General features: G+C 38.0%; 1 long non-coding RNA gene across 1 annotated transcript; it reads left to right on the plus strand.

The window, feature by feature from the left end:
- Positions 1–7,961: 7,961 nt before the first annotated feature.
- LOC306656914 lies at positions 7,962–18,479 on the plus strand. Its single transcript, XR_013762665.1, has 3 exons — positions 7,962–8,422; positions 13,795–13,927; positions 17,922–18,479. It is a non-coding gene; the product is annotated as an uncharacterized lncRNA (long non-coding RNA).
- Positions 18,480–19,133: the final 654 nt, after the last annotated feature.

Here is a 19,133-nt window from a genome sequence, read left to right on the forward strand (position 1 = left end):
GCGGTGGTTCCAAACTCAAGAATCCAGGTGAGTCTCCTGAATGACACAGTTGGAGCCGGGAACACCGTGGTCAAGAGGAGTAAGTACTGTAGGAGACTCGGCTTGCCTCAGTGGGGTGCAGTCAACCATGTTAGATGGGGCAGTTCCTGAAGGATCCACCTGACTGTGGCTGAGGGAAGAAAGTGGTGTGCAGGGATGTGTGCACGCAAAGCACTCCACACTTAGGACCAAGCCAGACACACGGCAGTAATTGCTTAATTAGATTCATTGGTGGATGGAAGCACCAATAATGTCAAAAATCCCCCAAGTGAAACTTCCAAGTGTAACTTGCATTTGAAAGATATTGCCTGTTTATTTTTATTTGTTTGTTTTGTTTTAAAGTGTTGCCTTTTAAATTAACGTTACATTAATTGAACCAATGTCATTCTCAATTGTTTTAACACATACCATGAGCATTTAGATGTTCTACAAGCATGCTTCCTAATGAATGGGTAGTGCTTCCTGGAACTAATAATTTCTCACAATAATCCACCATGGTGATAGTCCACATTTAGCTGCTTACAGTGTTCTGCTTCCTATTCTGGTTTTCCTGCAGTTGGAATAGAAATAAATTTCCTAGCAGAGAATTACAATTCCACCTGGATTACAGAAGTTGGAGTCATGTTAAAAAATAATGTTTGGAGACCCTCGAGGGCCTGCACACCTGCAGCCTTTTCTCTCTCAGAGGCTTTGGATACAGTGGTAACAATAATTTCATAAAATTCAAGTGATTTATCACCAGATTTTGCAATATACTTTGCCTGATAACTGTAATTACAAGGTGTCACCACTATCGCTGCTGTCAGGGTGTCGAGGTGGAGAAGTGTCTGTGATGAAAGAAATTTACAACCAAACTTGGGTGAGAGTGTTTTTCTGGCAGGAGAAGAATGTGTGGGATCTGGTGTTTAGGATTTGGGAGGCTGCTGGGTGCCACACAGCTGTATAGAAGCTGTGCCCAGGGGTCACCGCCAAAACTCATCAGGAAAGACACATTACAGCTGGAAGTGCTGTCTCTATGCTCCCCGTGGAGTTGGGACGTCTTCATTTCATACATCATTTATTCCTCCCGTGGAGGGATTTCACAAAGGAATGGTTTGGAATAGTTATCAAGCTGCTTGTGACACCAGTATGCATGGTCCCCTGTTTGGGGCACCATATCTCAAAGATTTAGGTTTTGCTCTGTCCCTTTCTTTCATGACAACTTGTTTGTTAATCTGTCTGTGAGCCTTTCTATCTCCCTGGAAACCCATTTCCTACCCATACTGAGATTCCTGTTCCTAGGATAACATTCAGTGGAGGAGAATGTTATGGTCCTTTCTCTACAATCACATATAAACAGATGCTGGCACATGGCAGAGCAAAGAAGAGAGACCTTTGGTGGCTTTGTCAGTGTTACTTCCTGATCATTTTCACAGACTCTGCTTAATGAATGCACCAGTGCATGGAAGATTCATCAATGTGTTCCTCAAAAGTAATGTTAAAATCTACTGTGAGAGTTCTCGATTGGTACTACTAATGACCTGATATGGATGGGATACTCAAAGAATCTCTGGGCATTTCCAGACATGTGACAGAAGCTCAAATGAAAATGTTTTTTTATTCCCTTCATTTTTGAAATGGCAACATGCTCCCCAGTCTTTTCGAGAAGAGGGGAATTCCTAGTAAATAACACAAGGGTTCCATAAAAGTGAAATGTGAGATTTGTTGGTCTCAAGCATTGGATAATTTCCCAAATACTGGCACCTGTTTCTCTTTGTATCACTTGATTTAAACATGACTCTTTGGAAGCAGCCACTAGGTGCCAGGCACTGTGTGAACAATGTGAAAGGCAGCCTTACTACCTCTTGTCTAATAGCAAGTTTCACCCTATAGTGTTCTAACAAGTTCCTTCAGAAACTTTCTTCCAAATCCCAGACCCATTTGTAGACCTTTCTTTTCACAGGTCCCCACCCTGATGACCCACAAGAGGATAAGGCTGAGCTGCCTCCCCCGAAGCTCTCTGTGCCTGCGTGCAACAAAGGTAACCTGAGGCAGAAGGGCCTAGAACAGAATCCCGCAGGAGAATTTGTCAGTCTGCCAAGGTGCTGTTGAGGAGAGACCGGTAGTGGTGGTGGGCTTGTATCGGAATCCCTCCACTCCCCATCCTTTGTTGTCTGTCAACTCAAATTCCTACCATGACACATTGGGAGAAAAGCTGTCACCATGAAAGACTTCAGCTGCCTCTCAGTGCTGAGTCGCTCTGCCAGCTCCCCAGGCCTGAGCACTGGCATGAAAGTCACGCTTCCATTTAGAGGGAAATGAAAGGGCCAAATGAATAGACTTAAGCCCTTTTACATCTCCTTTTCAACTACGCCCCACCTCTAGGCACCCCAAAATGGCCTCCTCAGGTTTTTCTTGCCTTTTTTTCTGGTAGGAAGACAATGGGGTTGAGAAGAAACACTGCTGTTACCAGTGAAAGGCTTCAGTACTATCGTTTCTATCCAGATCCAGAGTGCTGCTTAACAGTGGAATAGGGAAATTTCCTCCTTTCACAAGATTAATTTATGTAGGGCCTTGCCCCAATTTCCGTCCTCTGACTCCATTTGAGTTGCCTTATACCCACTTAATGAAATGCAGTTTTCATTTCCATCCCAAAGACTTTTGTGCATTTGGGGAAATTGGACAGGGGAGGTGAACTAGTCTATGTGGCCTTTAAAAAGTGGAAGAAAATGATCAGACCAGGGTTTTCCAATGGTGAGGGTAAACCATCGGTGGGTAAACAGGACTTGTATTCAGAAAGAGAGGGAGAAAGTGTCCCCTGTGCATTTGAATTTTGCCAACTCATTCTCTTTCTTCAGCCTTCCCGCAGACTGTTGCTTTTCAGTTCACTTACCTCTTCTCTCTCTTAGAGCAAAGCATTGATTGCCAATAGGTCCAGAGCTAACCATTTGCTGTTCAGATCTTTTTGGAACAAGACATAGATCACCATTAGCCACAGCTTCAGACACTCCTTCTATTACAGAAGAGAAGGAGGAAAAAGAAGATAAATGAGGGAGTGTACCATAAAATATGCCAAGCTTAATGAAATGTTACTGGCATTATGGGTCACCTTTCCTCATAGAGTACACATGTACTGTTGCTGGAGACAAGGGATTTTTTTTTTTTTTTTTTAACAAACAACCTCATTTTTTATATTATAGCCTTGCTCCAGTTCTTTTATTTCCTTTTACTAAGCCTATCTTATTGCTATTTTCTCACTTTGCTTCCTCTATTGTGCATAGTTGGGACAAAGCATTTCTTGGGAACCATCTGTTGTTCATGATAAAAACTAATCTTGGAAAAAAGAGCAGAAAAGAGTGAAGGGACATTGCTGAAACACGCCTTTGGGAACCCTCCATGAGTCCCCCATAGCTCCTCAGCCCCTTTATTTACCTCTGTGCTTCAGGTCTCTAATGATGAATGTACTTACCCCCATCTTACTGATAAACTTGAACTTGATCTTGTGCTTCAGTGCCCAGCAAGAAATGACCGTCTTCTGTCAAACCTCGTGTGGTTTTACAAGCATGTGTCCACTTCCTCTCCTCGGAAAATCCTCTGTATAAATATGCTGTGAGTATTACCTTATGCATCTCTCTCCCCAGTGAGAACCACCAGCTCCTGAAGAATAGAAATTGTGCCTTTCATCTTCAGAGCCTGGTGCCTGGCACACAGTGGGGAGTCGGTAAGTGTTTCCCTGGTATGTTTAAATGGACCATTCCCCACCTCTTTGTCACCCTTCTATTTTGCTTGAATTTCTGCTAATTGACCCAGAATATTTCCTTTATCTTCATCATGGCCCACTGTGATAATGATGCCTACTATCAAGCCTCTTTGAGTTTGGAGTGACAAGAATATTAAACAGGCTGCATGTGAGTGTGTTGAATGTTTTTGAAAAGTCTGTATATGTATATATATATATATATATATATATATATACACACACACACACACACACATATATACATACATACATATGTGTGTGTGTGTGTGTGTGTGTGTATACACATAAGCATGCACACATAGAAATATATGTATAGGCAACCATTTTTGTTTTTATAAATTGGATACTCATAAGCTTTTTTCTAAGTCAGAAACAGAATCCCAGACTCAAATTGTATTGGAGCAATTTATTTAATGAGTGTGTTGACATTCCTTTTCCTCATCTGTGAAATGCAGGAATTGAATCAGAGTTTCTCCAGAGTCTCTTTCAGCTCTAGAATGCTCACTAAGGAATAGCCTCTGTGTGGGGCAGGTACATTCAGGTTGGGAAGCAGCAGTGATAATAGAACCCCACCCAACCCTCTTGGATTTGAATCAAAATCCCACAAAGGACTATTTTGTTGAGTACCCCTGGCTGCCAGCTGCAACTCCAGCCACAGTGACAGGGGCTGAGGGGTAAATTGCGCCTCCTCATTAAGAGGCCCAGTTGAGAAATGTTCTGGGGTGAAGTCAGGGACAAAACAGAACACTAGCAACCTTCTCTTGTACAATTAATCATTTCTTGACTTCACTTGATGTTATCTTATGAAATAACAGAATCCACTTTTAAAAATTAATTTATTGAGCTTTTTCCATTAAATACTATTTGGCAAAATATAGTAAACATATTCTTTCCTGGTATTTGAAATTTGGGGGCAATCTTCCAAAGGGTACCCAAGAAGTAAAGAAACAGTATACAGTCATGGCATAACCCAGTATTTTACTGATTTATTTGTATGGACTTGTTTCAAGCCAGGTTTTTCAAAACATAACCATATGTAAAAATGTCTAATATAAAAGCATTAGACTGTAACATAAGCAATGGAATGATTATTATCATAATTGTACTTTTTAAAAAAGATTTATCCATGGGCTTAAAAGTAGACTTGCACCAGATCCAAAAGGAAAGAAAGATCTTGAAAGATTTCCAGTGACATGGTACTTATGAGAAAATGGATAATGACTGCTTCTGCTTTTTTTGTTTTGATTTGTTTCCTTTTTTAAAATAGTCACTTGCCAGAACATTAAAAACCACAAAAAGAATAGATTAATATAAACATATATTTCTTTCTATATGTATGAAATTTTTCATTTTTGCTATAAAATACCATTTGGGACGCTTCAGTTTTGCTCAAATGTTTTGACACACTGTTCAGGAGATCTGGTAATAGAAATGGCTCGTTTATTTAACTGTTCATGTCTAGATTCTACATGACTGGCTAACACAAACATGCAAATTATATTTAAATGTTCTTGACCTTGGTGAGTCTGTGTGTGTATGTGTGTGTGTGTTGCCGTGGCTTTGCCCTTCCTCAGCTGTAGCAGTAACTATATCTTTTTTTTTTTTTTTTTTAACACTCTGAACAAACATGCACTCAGACTGTTTTGAATTCAGTGCCAAATCCAATTTCTTTCTTTCAAGTTATGATGTTTTAAATTCTAAACAGATTCCTTCAAGTATGAAATTCCTGCCTATATCCTACTTTCTTAAAAAGAAAATCACTGAACTTAAAGAAAATATGGAGATTATGTATTATTACTTTATTCCATATTTTGACTTCTCTTATTTCCACATTCTGCCTTCTCTTCATTCTTTCCCCTTTAAGCATTGTGTCAGTTCCCCCCTCCCTCCCTCTCTGCACCCATTTGCTCTCAAGGACGGCAGTTTCTGTGACATCCTGTGATGAAGTGGCATGAGATGATGAGGAGCCCAAGTTACAGCCGCCGATGGTGTCCTCAGGAAGCAAACCACACCATTTACCTAAAGCTCTACTGATAGGAGAAAATTGGCTTGGGAATAATTACATATCAAGAGCATTCATCTTTCCAAACATTCTTGTCTGTAGTTGTGTGTATATGTGATTTTAAAACAGCTGTCAGCTTACAAATGTCAAAATTCTTGCTCTGTTCTTTTTTTTTTTTTTACTTTGTTTTGCTAAGCATTAGGAACTACATCTAGGACCGGGGAGCCTGTTAATGACTTCTCCCGTAACTGGTTTGTCCCAAGAATGCTCAATAAGAAGACAAAGACACAGCACCAGGGTCAAGAGAACCCAGACCAACTTAAGTGAAATTGTCAACCCCCCAGGGAGGCATTAATAGTTTATCGTGTATGGAAGATGCATAGCCAAGTAAAGGAAGAAGGCTAGTAACCTTTAACATTAAGAAAAATAACTATTATTGTGACCAGTGTAGCATGAAGCACAAACAGAGTATTCTCTGGGCAACAAAACATAACATGTAGCCCACCAGAGCAATTAATAAAATGAAAGCGCCGTTTCTTGCAGATGGATATGTAGGAGAATAATGGCGCGGGGCTGCGCTGAGCTGTCATGCATCAGATACTACATCTGTTATGGAAATCAGGGGAAGTGGGGGCCTTTTGTTCATGCGAGAGCCCTCCCAACAGGGATTTGGCTGGAGTAGATTTTCTTGTTATTAAACATGATTTCTAGCTACTCGAGAGCAGATGCTTCTGCAGCATTTGGAACTAATAACCAACCTTCAAGTGTATGCCACCCCTCCTTAAAGAGGCTGGTACTATCGGAGAGACCAATTTCAGCTTGAAGATAATGTGTTCAGTTCAGTTTCTACTTTGCACATGAATGACACCGATACCAGATGAGCCTTCTGGCCTGGGGTTTGTTGGAGACTGTAAAACAATGACAAGGATCCTAAAAAAGATCACGTTGTGAAGTTTCCTATTTTTGTCTCAGAGTAAAGGTTGAAGTTGTCCAGGTGTTCATGTAAGGGAAAATTCAGAGTGGGAGTCAGCCATATGGTGGACTTTAGTTAGAGCAAGGCATGCGAGTAGAGGGAAACAAACTCATCCTGAGCCTGACAGGTATCCCAGCCCTTGTCCTCCCCAGGCTGACCTCTGGGCTATGACTTTTTTCAACAATCCATGAGTCTGCAAATCACTAAAGAAAAGCAGGTCTTCTTCATAAAACACCTGAATCAAACTGCTCAATATCTTATGCTTGAGTGATTTTATTATGTCCAAAGACATTACACTAATTTTACAAAACTACAAATAACAACAATAATAACAACAAAAAGAGATAAAGCATTTATGTTATTCCAATTATTATAGAGATGATGAGTAGGTATTCAGTTCATAATCTTTGCAGTTATAAATGAAATTCAAATTAAAGTAAAGAAGTGTTGTGTAGAAAACTTTCAATCGATATCCAAAAAATTTAAAAAATACAGAAGTTAGAAACAGCAAATAAGAATTTTTACATGTAATATGTATTCTTCATTTGATGTTCCAATACAGACAGTCATAGGAAAAAGTATAGAGATACAGATCATGTTCATTTTATATTTTGCTTCAGATTCTTTTTTATTTTTATTTTTTTTTAATTTCAAGAACTGCCCTGTAGTTAGTTTTTATGTTCTTAGAAACTGGATAGTAATTTAGGAATACATCCTATGCCAACTGTGATGTTGCTTGAAAACATAACATATTAGACATTTCTAAACATAAAAATAAGAGTAGGTGTTCTGTAACTGGAATTTTGCCTGATTTTCAGAGGCTGGATCTTGAACTTGCTCAGTCACCTCTGGTTACAGCTTGAAACACTTTTCCGAGGCATGTGAGTTTTGACTTCCCCACCCTAAATTGTCCCCTGTGATTCTATGTGACCTGTCCCTTGAGTTCTCAACTGCCTGATAGGGTTCTCTCCTTGAATCTGATTCAATCCAATATGTAACTAATAAATCACACCAGGGCCTTGTCCAGAGCATATTTCGATCAAGTGCGATCAAAATGTGTGGTTGATTGATCAAGTCTACTCTTGAGAAATTTGCCTATCCCTTCACGGGGGAGACAGTCCCATGTTTTCCCCATGTTATCATAGAAATGATAATGCATAAAGTAACAGTGGTTTGCATTACATTAGTGAGTTTTTTTTTTTTCAGTTTTTCATGTGCTTTCAGATTCTCCATAACATTTGATTGTATCCTCATTGTTATTTGAAGAAAGTAACAGATTAACATTATTGCCTTCACTTTCCAGATAGAGAAACTGAACCTAAAAAGGACCAAGTGTTTCACTGGCTCATACACAGCTAGAAAATGGTGAAGTTGCACCTGAAATCTGGGGCCTCTGACCCAGTGAGAAAGAGTCCATTAAGTTTTTTAAGTTGTCTTATGCCATGCTATCTTGCACAATTGATTTTGTTTTAAATTTCTGTGATTATAGTTAGAATTCTTAATAAAATATTCAAGCTAAATGAGTATATTTCAAGCTAACACTGTATTCCCATGACTGCTAAGTTTTTGCCATGTTTCCAGCAGGTGTTAGGGGATTCAGTATGTGAGAAAGCTTTTAACTGAGATGTGAACCTGGACATTCCAGTCGCTGGTGATCCATAAAGACATGGTGGGTAGATATTTTTTATTATTATTTTATACAAACCATGTTGTTAACCCTAATGCCCTGGCCAGTTTCCAGATAAAGGATTACAATTTGCCTTGCTAAAAAACGTTCCCTGCTGCTTTAATTAGATATGGTATTTCCCTCCCTTTCGGCACAGTCTGTAGAGCTGCTCAGTCCTGTCAACCAGCTGCTATCACTCACTCTAGGAGGATAAACGATTCTTCTAATACCAAGAGACAAAGCAAAAGCCACAAAGCTGCATTTCCAAACAATATGCAAACTTAAATGACTGATGGTTAATATTTTAAAAATTAAATCATAGAGTAGGAAAGGAGCTTTTAAGATTATCCCTTTAAGCTGGATCATAGAGTGGCCACATTCACAGGAAACCAGAACACCAAATTAATTTAGCCAACTCTGCTTTTAAAAATCCACCCAATTCTGGCAAAAAAAAGAAAAAAGAAAAAGAAAAAAACAACTAAGCCAATTGACTTTTGGATAAAGATCTGTTTATTTAATTTGCTGTTTGATATACACAATAATAAAGGTCAGCACAGTCCTGAACATTACCATGATAGTAAATAATTTTAAATTCTCTTGTAACATCATAATTTCATTAGTAAGTATTTACTGAGCTCAATGAAAATCATTTAAACCAAGGACCAAAGAACAGATGAAGAAAAAAAAGGAAAAGAAAAGGAACATTCCACACTTTGCAAATGGATTTGTGAAGAAAAATGAAATATTCATAATGTGTTACTGTAAAACAGTTTTCATGGGATTATGTGCAAAAGGCTATATCCCATATGGTGTTTCCAGACTGCCATCCCAGAGAGCTGCCATAAGGTGAGAGCTGGCTTGACAGAGGCAGTGCCCATCTGCATTTGGAGGTGCTGCTGCCTCTGACAGGACACATCTCCCTGTCTGGGCATGGCTCAAAAGCTGGACAGTCCTTCCTGAGCCCACACAACACCTGTCCTTTGCTTTACCATCGAAGTTGCTGTGTGCAACCCCTCCTCTCAGTAAAGGCAAACTACTTGCCTCCCGACTATAAAAAGAAATCTCATTTGGGGTTGCTTCCTCCATATTTAAGTACCTGTCTACTCCTTTAACCATACAGAACCTCACAATTCACACACTCTTCCCTCTTCTTCTGTTCACTTAGATCCATTTTCTTCCTTTCGTTTCTAGTGAACCACAAGGCTGGAATTTGAAGGTAACCATTACTTCTCTTTAGGTACTTTGCACTCATTGGAGAATACATGTCTGCACATTTGCCTAAATCAATAGAGCTTAAATGCCAAACATAAAAATGTGATGTTTATAGCTTAGCACATGAAGCCTGTCTTGAATGCTTTATATTAAGAACGGTCGTCATTAAATGAAAGAGATGGGCCTAGGGTGGGACAATATGGGGTGGTAGGGATTATGGAAAACTGTAGCCCTCATTTGTCACAAAAAATGGAAAGCTTCTATTGGGCACCTATTTGATTTGCAAATTATAGTAACTAATATAAAAATTTTAAGAAATTTTATCAAGGTCAAGCTAACCATGAGTATACCCCTAGGTGTTCCATGTTTGTGTCCTCAAAAGAATGACCAGTATGTTAGTCACACTGACATTAATTAAGCTCAATAAGACCCAGAGCCAGAGAACAGTGTGAATTGTTCAAAGATGGGAGGCTGGTTCTCCCACTAGTCCCAACTTCCAATGTCACAGTATCCTTAAATTATTTCTAACACAGGAAGGATGTTCCTTCAGTAGAAGTTCTATGAAGGAGTTTAATATATCAAGTGGGTTATTTCTAAATCTAATACAGGATTCTAAGAGAAGGCAGGAGCTTTTCCAACAACACCATGGTTCTTCCTTCCTCAATATTGTACTTTACCCTCTCTGAAAGGCTTTTGAAAAAGTGTCCAGTGAAGGGGCTGGGACTATAGCTCAGTGGCAGATCGCTTGCCTAGTGTGTGTGAAGCACTGGGTCCAATCCTTAGCACAGAATAAAAATAAACATATAAAATAAAGGCATGCTGTCCATCTACAACTACAAAAAAAAATTAAGTGTCTAATGAAAGTAGAAATAAATTGGGATACTCATGGAACTGCAGAATAGATAAGTAACATGTTTCAAAAATTTAGAATAAATATCAACAGAACAACCGTGTTTGGTAACATGAGAATGGCACTTGTACTCACCAGATATGTGTTCTTAGGTAATCCTTTTAACATTTCTTGACCAATTTAAGCCTTAATAAGATAAGGTAGTTAAACTGTATCAATCTGTTCACACAAGGTTAGTTTTATATTGACAGTGGATTCATTCTTACGGTTAATTTGTGTACTACCAACACCATTACATGGAACAGATAGAAGCAGAGTTGCTTCCACAGACAAATATAGGGCCTCTGAAGTTGTTCTTCCAAGCATGTTTTGAAACCCCTGGGCAAAATTATCTTTAAGTTTCTATTATTGAATTTGAAATTTTAATTTACTAGAGACACATTTTAATCCTAAAATAAAACATTTCTACTTAAAATAAAATTAGAATAATTTTTTGCCTCAAAATAACCTTCTTCTATAACTTTTTCATCAATATTAAATCATCTTCTAAATGTCCATTGCATGCTAAAAAAGTTATCCTTTCCTCCAAAGAACTAATAATGTTTTTGTGAAGACAAGATTTTTGTATGAAGTGAAAAACAATAATTATAAACTAATAAGAATGATAAATAAACTTAATCATAATTGTGCTGATATAATGAACATGGTTTATCTAATAATAAATTAGGACAATTTTTGGTCCAAATGACATTTGGCTCAAACTCCCAATGCCACAGTATCCTTAAATTATTTCTGGGCATCCTTAGGATTACTTCAATTTTACTCCCAGGAGAGTATTTGCTAGACTCTGTTCTCATCGCCATGATTTTTCTCTGTGGCTGCAGCTCCCTCTGCTAATATCACTGCTTTCCAACTTGCCTGCTAGGGTGAACTTGTTAGCCAACTGCTGTTACTCTTCAGGAGACAGTATTTTTGATGCTGCAAAAATTCCTCCTTCCATGTATCACAGCAGTTTCAGTTGCTGAGGAGATAAGGAAAAAAATCCTCCTATTCCCAAGAACTTGCCATATCTGTTTTAGTTGATCTTCAAAGCATCACTGTATGTTTGCAGAGTCCTGGAATGACTCTTAAAAACTGGCACTGAGGTTCCCCAGTCTTGCTCTTCTACTATAAATGTTCAGTAAACTTGTTCATTAGCTCATCCCCTTATCATTTAAGTAAATAAAGTTTTCATTTCCCCTAAATAATGAATGGACACCTACTATATTTGGGAAATTTGTGAATTTTGGAAATTTTCTTAAATAAAACAGATCATTTGGGGTAGGTTTGGTTATGCAAATAAATAATCCCTAAATTTTCGTGTCTTAAAAAAATCAAAGATATCTTACAACCAGAAGAGGCACATCTCTTAAATTCACAACTCCTTGGCCAAAGCAAGTCATGTGGCCATACCTAACTCCAAGAGAAAAGGGAAGTACATTTCCACCATATGATTGAAAGGCAAAGAGCTAGAAATATTTGATTAAAACCAATGATGGCCACATCTCAAAACAATCTTCTGCAGAATTGAATTGGAGTGTCTACCTCCAGAGATAGAAAACCACTTGCAACTTTTCAGGACAGCTTAATATTCCATTCCTTCTTAATATTTCAATTAATATTAACATTTCAATTCTCAAAACTTAGAAGTGTCTAGCAACTTAATTTAACATGTGGTTATTTAAATGGGAACCCACTGATGTTGGGAAAATTAAGAAACAACAAAAATAGAGGTGGAATATGAACTGGACCTCAAAGGAAAGGGCTCAGATTTTTAAAAAGCAATTAAGGAAAATCCGGGGAAATCATTTCCATGAAAACACGAAGGCAAGAGCGGACATCTCAAAGTGTGGGGAATGGTGGGCGGAGCGGCTGCTTCACTCGCAGGTCTGCAGCACAGTAATTGTTGACGTGAGCTGAGTGGCACTTTGCAAACAGATCACAGAGGCCAGGATGAGGAATTTGGTCTTTATGTTGCAGAAAGGATGTTTGAAACTTGGGTGCTGATTTCAATTTAAGAGGAGAAATCTCTTTATAGAGAAGTTGATGGATTGGAAGTAGAAAGACAGGCAGAGGGAAACTAGTGCACTGTTAAGGTCACCGCGGTCTACACAAGGAGGGTGACAGCAGGAATGCTGGGGGGAATGCTGGTGAAAACGTGACCAGGGAAGAGTTTAGAGGAGTGGGTGTGTGAATGAAGGAAAAGATTGAACCCAGAGATGTTTTGTCACTGAGCTACACGCCCAACGTTGTTTTAGGTTTTATTTTGAGACAGAATCTCACTAAATTGCTGAGGCTGGCCTTGAACTTGCGATCCTTCTGCCTCAGCCTCCCCAACAGCTGGAATTATAGGTGTGCATCACCATGCCCAGCTTCTTCCTTTAATTGTCTATAAAGGCTCCAATAAAACTTTCTTTTTCATCTCGTTGTACAAATTAACAAGGCTGTCATTACTATAAAGATGATTTGGTGTTCAATAAATTGAATAGTGTTATAATGGGTACCTACTATTTCAAGGTTCAATCATAAGTTTGCTTGTTAAGTGGTTTACGGCTGAACCAGTGGCCTCACTCTGAGATTTCAATATTTGACTCTTAAAAATTCTTCTCGGAATATTTTAATTTTAATTACCTTAAAATGTAACTGATTTGGCGTTTCATTCATTTGGTGTCATCGGTATCACCCTTACCAGTTCAAACCATCCCTCAGGATTGTTTTTCTACAAAGCCCTGGACTGGATTTATCAGAATCTAGGCCTCCAGTCTCATGTTTTGCCTGCTAATGTTTTTCCAGAAATACAATATTAATATTTGCCAATGTTTCCTTTAAACTTATTCAAGAGGTTTTTGCTCATGGCATTTTTCCAACTGACAGATTTGGAATGTCCCCAAAGCCAACTGTAATTTCTCCAAGTGATCAAGGGAGAATGGGCTGTCCTTTCTGTCCTTCATCCTCTGTGGCTGGCAACTTTGGGAGATAATGTAAAACCATTGTTCCCACAGTATTCACAAATATGTGTTTTCCTCCTGTTCCTCCTCTCTTTCTCCAAGAGCCCCACAGTCTGAGCTGCTACCATTAAGACATAACTCAAGACATTTGCATTTTATACCAAATACATGAGCCTTTCCACAGCAGAAGTAGACAGTCATCAGACTATACAAAACATCTTTATTGTAACTTTATTAAAGCCACCATTGCATCCTAATCAATTATGTGTGAGAAAGTAGATCATTTTAAAGATCATTTCAAATTCCAATTTCTTTTTTTGCTTTAGGAGTACATGATTTTATGCACATGTATCACCAATAGTCAACATCCAGTCAATCTTAACCATATGCTGAACTAAAATACACTGATGATGGTCTCATGCTGATGTAAGAATATGCTGATCATCAATGTCATGCCGGGTAAGTAAATGATTACTATCTGGTGTTTGGGGTGGAGTTTGGCCTAGCTCCAGTGACTGCACTCCTAGACTACTCTGGGGTCACTTGTCTATAAGATATCAGAGCACTAGACAACCTTAATAAGACAGGGTTGGGCAGCCATAATTGTAGATAAATAGACCACTGGAATAGAATGTAGATTGTAAGAAGCATCCATGTCTATGAGAGCACTTGCTATATATAATGATGGCAAGGAAAAGATGAATGATTCCATAAGTAGGACCTGGAAAATAGAATGTGAGAACACTGACATTCACTCAAGAGGGAAAAAAAGAATTTGTGTTTGCACTGCAAACAATATACAAAGATAATTTTGAATGAATTAAAACACTAAATGTAAGTAACCAAAATATAAAAAGCATAAGAAGTAATGTAGAATTACTAAAATATGATTATACTTTCATCTGTATTTATATATTGTTCAAATATTAAGTATAAGTTTCCATGTGTGCTAACATGGAAAATCATCTATATTAAATAAATAAGGTTTCTGATAACATGAATAGTATAAAGCCTTTATATAATATAATACATATATGTATACACATACATACACACATTTCATGTATATATGTGAACACAAATATACATTCATATACAGACATATATGGATATGTATGTGTGTATGTTTATATACATACATACATACATGGAAAGGGTGAAGACAGATAATTCTCATTTTTAACATAAGACTGGTAAGAAAAGTGTTCATATGTGATTGAGATACTATTTCTTTTTCTTGTGTATTTTTCTCTATTGCCTACACTGATCTTTAAAAATTAAGCAGGCATTATTACATTTGAAAAAGAATATTTATGCCAAATAAAAATATAGTTGATATTGTCTTATGTTGATGAAATAAGACAAGCTACTTCCAAGTTCTCTTGTACTCCTAAGACAGTCTCAGTCAGCCACCTCTCTCCAATTTCTCCACACGGACAGGTAGAGATCAAGTTCTCGTCCCACATCTATGCCAGCTTGAATATCTCTTTTCTTGCAAATTCCCCTATCTAAATTGTTGTGTTGTCTTAAGGCACCCTGTGTATTTTCCTGGTATCACATAGGAAAATTTAAGATTTCAGTTTTTGGATTTTTTTTTTTTAATACTGGGGATTGAATCCAGGGTGCTTAACCACTAAGCTACCTCCCCAGCCCTTTTTTAAAAAACATTTTACTTAGAGACAGGGTCTCACTATGTTGCTTAGGGCCTTGCTAAGTTGCTGAGGCTGGCTTTAACTTGCGCTCCTCCTGCCTCAGCCTCCAGATGAACTTCTTTATTTAATGTCTGCTTTATTAATTCTGTAGACGTCATGAGGACAGGGACCAGGTATGTTTTGCTACTTACTGAAACATCATCATTTGACACAGCATCTTGCAAGCAGTTGATAAGTAGATAATAAGTAAATATTAAATAAATGAATGAGTGAATTGCATGAATGACTGAATTGCAAGCATAAATCATAAATAAATTATTCAAGACACAAACCACTAATTCAAAGTATATTCACTAAGGGAATATATTTAGGAGAAACACAAATATCATTTACACATAACTAGCTGAGGATTTAAACAACGATACCTAGGGATGGAGTGGGCAATTGAATGAAAACTAGCTTGTGATTTTCTTATAGGCTTTTCTAGCAAGAAGCGTGCCAGGAAGTGCCGAGTGATCAAGGTCAGATTTGTTATTTACCAAGCCGCCTGCATTTTCCAGCTGTATTTCAGGTCAGGACTGGCAAGATAGCTGGATACCCAGGAGACTTCTTCTTTGATTCCGTAAATGAATGTTCTAAAAGAAACATACTGGTGAAAGACACAGCCCTCAGACCCTGGAAGGAGCATAATGCAGGGTTGGCCTGAGGGAGGGACAAAGAATCAATAGCTTTAACTGTGAATGAGACCTGCCTCTTTAGAGCTAATGTTGGCAGAGGGGAACCCTCAGGGGCACTGATGTTGGCACTGTCTCCATCAATTTCCTCTGGCTCTGCTTGATAGCAGATAACAGCAGGGCTTGGGGACGCAGAGGATTTGGCTGAGCCAGGGAGAGGGACCAGGGAAGCCCAGCTGGCTCGCAGAGATGATTCTTTGCTTAATTCCCTCCTCTCGGCCATGGGAAGCCCATGGGGCATCTACCAGGCAAGAGCCTGACCCTGGGAACATTAATTATACTCCTGAATTGAAATTAGAGCTTAAGACATGAGCTTTCTCTTCATCAGCCTTTGTATTCTGCTACATAAGGGAACAGAAATTAAAAGATTTTCAAAATTAAGATCCCACCAATGAGCCAGATGCCTCTCCAGCCATGAAAGGAACTTAGGCATAGTTCTGCTCAATCCATTGGCTAAATATAGGGGTTTAAACCCAAACTTTTTCCTACTCACAATGGTCCATGTTCCTTCCAAGATAAAGAAAATGCTGTCCTATGACAGGATCATTAATCAAAATCAATAGCTGTAAAAGCTATTTTTTTTTTTTTTTTTTTTTTTGTTTTTGGGTTAAGGGAGGAGAAACCATCTGGAAAGAGAAATTGAACTCTTCAGCAAGGAAACAGCCTCAGTCCTGACCCAAACTAAATTATCCCCTGAGCAGAAGAGCTGAGCTTTTTTGTTTTTGTTTTTGTTTTGTTTTTAAACAATGATGTCATCTAACCCGTTAGCCACTGGTACAGTCTCACTGTTTGGAGTTTTGTTTATTTTTGTTTAAAATGTACTCAATTACTTTGGATTTGGGGCTTTCCATCTTAACTTTAATTATGCCTTTATTCTAAAAATCACACACTTCAAAACAGTGGATCATCTCGTCTTGGTCCACCTTAGGTAAAAAGAATTCCCCATGTCCAGGCCAGTCTCCTCACTTCTCTACCGGCCCCGATTTGAAGTGCAGTGTATGTATAATACATATAATGTTTATGGGTTTATAGATCTTTCATTTGTAGGTTGGTTTATAGATTTTATTGTACACTGGAGGCAATTAAAACTGCAGAAAATTAATTTAGAATAAGTTTGCTCTAGGTCTGTAGTCTTCAAAGATAACTTAGGATGGAAGGAAAAATTAACTTCATGGGGGAGGGAAAACTGCCCTATTTTTCCATTTTCTAGAATGCAATAGAAAAAAATAAGGCCTCATTATAAATCAACATTTCCTCACTTTGCTATTTGTAGAAAAAAATTATTAATCATGCAATGTCAGTGTAGTTCTGTGTCAATATTTCTGTTGAGTTCTTCTGATGTATTGCAGTGACTTGGAGACTAAAACTCAGAGAAAGTCCACCTGGTCTCAGTCCCAAAGACTCGGACATCTGCCTCACCAAAGCTGAGATTTATTGAACTGAAGTTCTGCCTGTGATCCTTGCTGGCAATAAGGAAATTAAAGCTCTACTTGCCTTAAGTACAGAATTGAAAAAAAAAAAAAACTAACTTCAGTCATTGCTCATTCTCTCATGACTCCCCAGGACAGCATTGTTTAAATTCAGAGAAGCAACTCTCCTGGTCTTGAGAGGTCAGGGTGGGAGAGTACTGAAGCTGCTTCATAACTGGGCAGGTCTGGGTTCAAACACCAGCTGCACAACTCCTTACTGAACTTCGCACAGGTATTTCTCTGAGTTTAGTTCCCTCATTTAAAACCTAACATAAAGGATTGAATTAATGTATGTAAAGTACTTGGAACCCAACAAATATTCCATGATTGTTACTTTAAATATATTTGATTTTTATTACATTGACAAGTACCATGAAAAATAGAAACTTAATAGTTTTTAGTAACATAAAGTCAATATGCCCATTTCCTTTTCTTGTGAATAAGATTGAGCAGAAAGTTATGGTTAATGTAAAGCATTAAATGGAAGCCTCAGTACATTTTTTTTTTAATGGAACTGTGGTTGTCTGGCAATACTAGCAATGACTGGTTTAAATATGTTTTTCCAAATGCACCGAACTTGTGATGCTCTATGTTACAGAATTTGGAGAAATTATTACTTATTCATGTGCTAAAACTGGCAAGATTTGCATCTTAAGAAAAGATCTACCTTTGCTTGTAGGGTCTCCTACTTATCTCTATAAAAAGATAGGTGGATGTTGGATTAGGAACCAATTTCCTCAGTAAGACTCATAAAGCACAAGAAGTAAAATCTAGAATCAATAAATGAGACAGAAACTAAAAAGCTTCTTCACTACAAAGGAAATCATCAAGAACATGAACAGAGAGCCTACAGAATGGGAGAAAATATTTACCACCAGCACCTGAGAGAGCATTAATCTCCAGGACATACAAAAACTCAAAAATCACCAAAACACCCCCAAATAATCCAATCAATAAATGGGGAAAGGAACTGAACAGGCACTTCACAGAAGAAGAAATACAGATGGTAAAAAAATACATAAAAAAGTGTTCAACATTTCTTACAATGAGAGAAATGCAAATCAAAATTACACTGAGATTTCATCTCACTCCATCAGAATGGCAATTATCAAGAATATAAGCAACAATAAATGTTGGCAAGGATGTGGGGGGAAAAGGTTTACTATGTACATTACTGGTGGGACTGCAAATTAGTACAACCCCTATGGAAAGCGGTATAGAGATTCCTAAGAAAACTTGGAATGGAACCACCATTTGACCCAGTTTTACAACTTCTTGGTTTACACCCAAAGGACTTCGGTCAGCATACTACAGTATGTCATCATACTACAGTGACACAGTCACTTCAATGTTTATAGCAGCTCAATTCATAATAGCTAAACTAATGGAACCAACCTAGATGCCCTTTAACAGATGAAGGGGTAAAGAAAATGTGGTATATATACACAATGGAATATTACTCATCCATAAAGAAGAATAAAATTATGGCATTCACTGGTAAATGGATGGACTGGAGACTATCATGCTAAGTGAAATAAGCCAATCCCAAAAAAACAAAGGCAGAAGTTCTCTCTGATATGTGAATGCTAACACACAACAAGGGAGGGGAAGATTAGAAGTTCACTGAACTAGACAAAGGGGAATGAAGGGAAGGGAGGAGGATGGGAATAGAAAAAAACAGTAGAATGAATCAGACATATCTTTCCTATCCTTATATGTGAATATACAACCAATGTAACTTCACATCATATACAGCCACAATAATGGGATCCTGGTTGGAACAAGTCATACTTATTCTATGTATGTATAA

This window comes from Sciurus vulgaris, assembly GCF_902686455.1.
Source record: "Sciurus vulgaris genome assembly, chromosome: 3".
NCBI classification, from domain to species: Eukaryota; Metazoa; Chordata; class Mammalia; order Rodentia; family Sciuridae; genus Sciurus; species Sciurus vulgaris.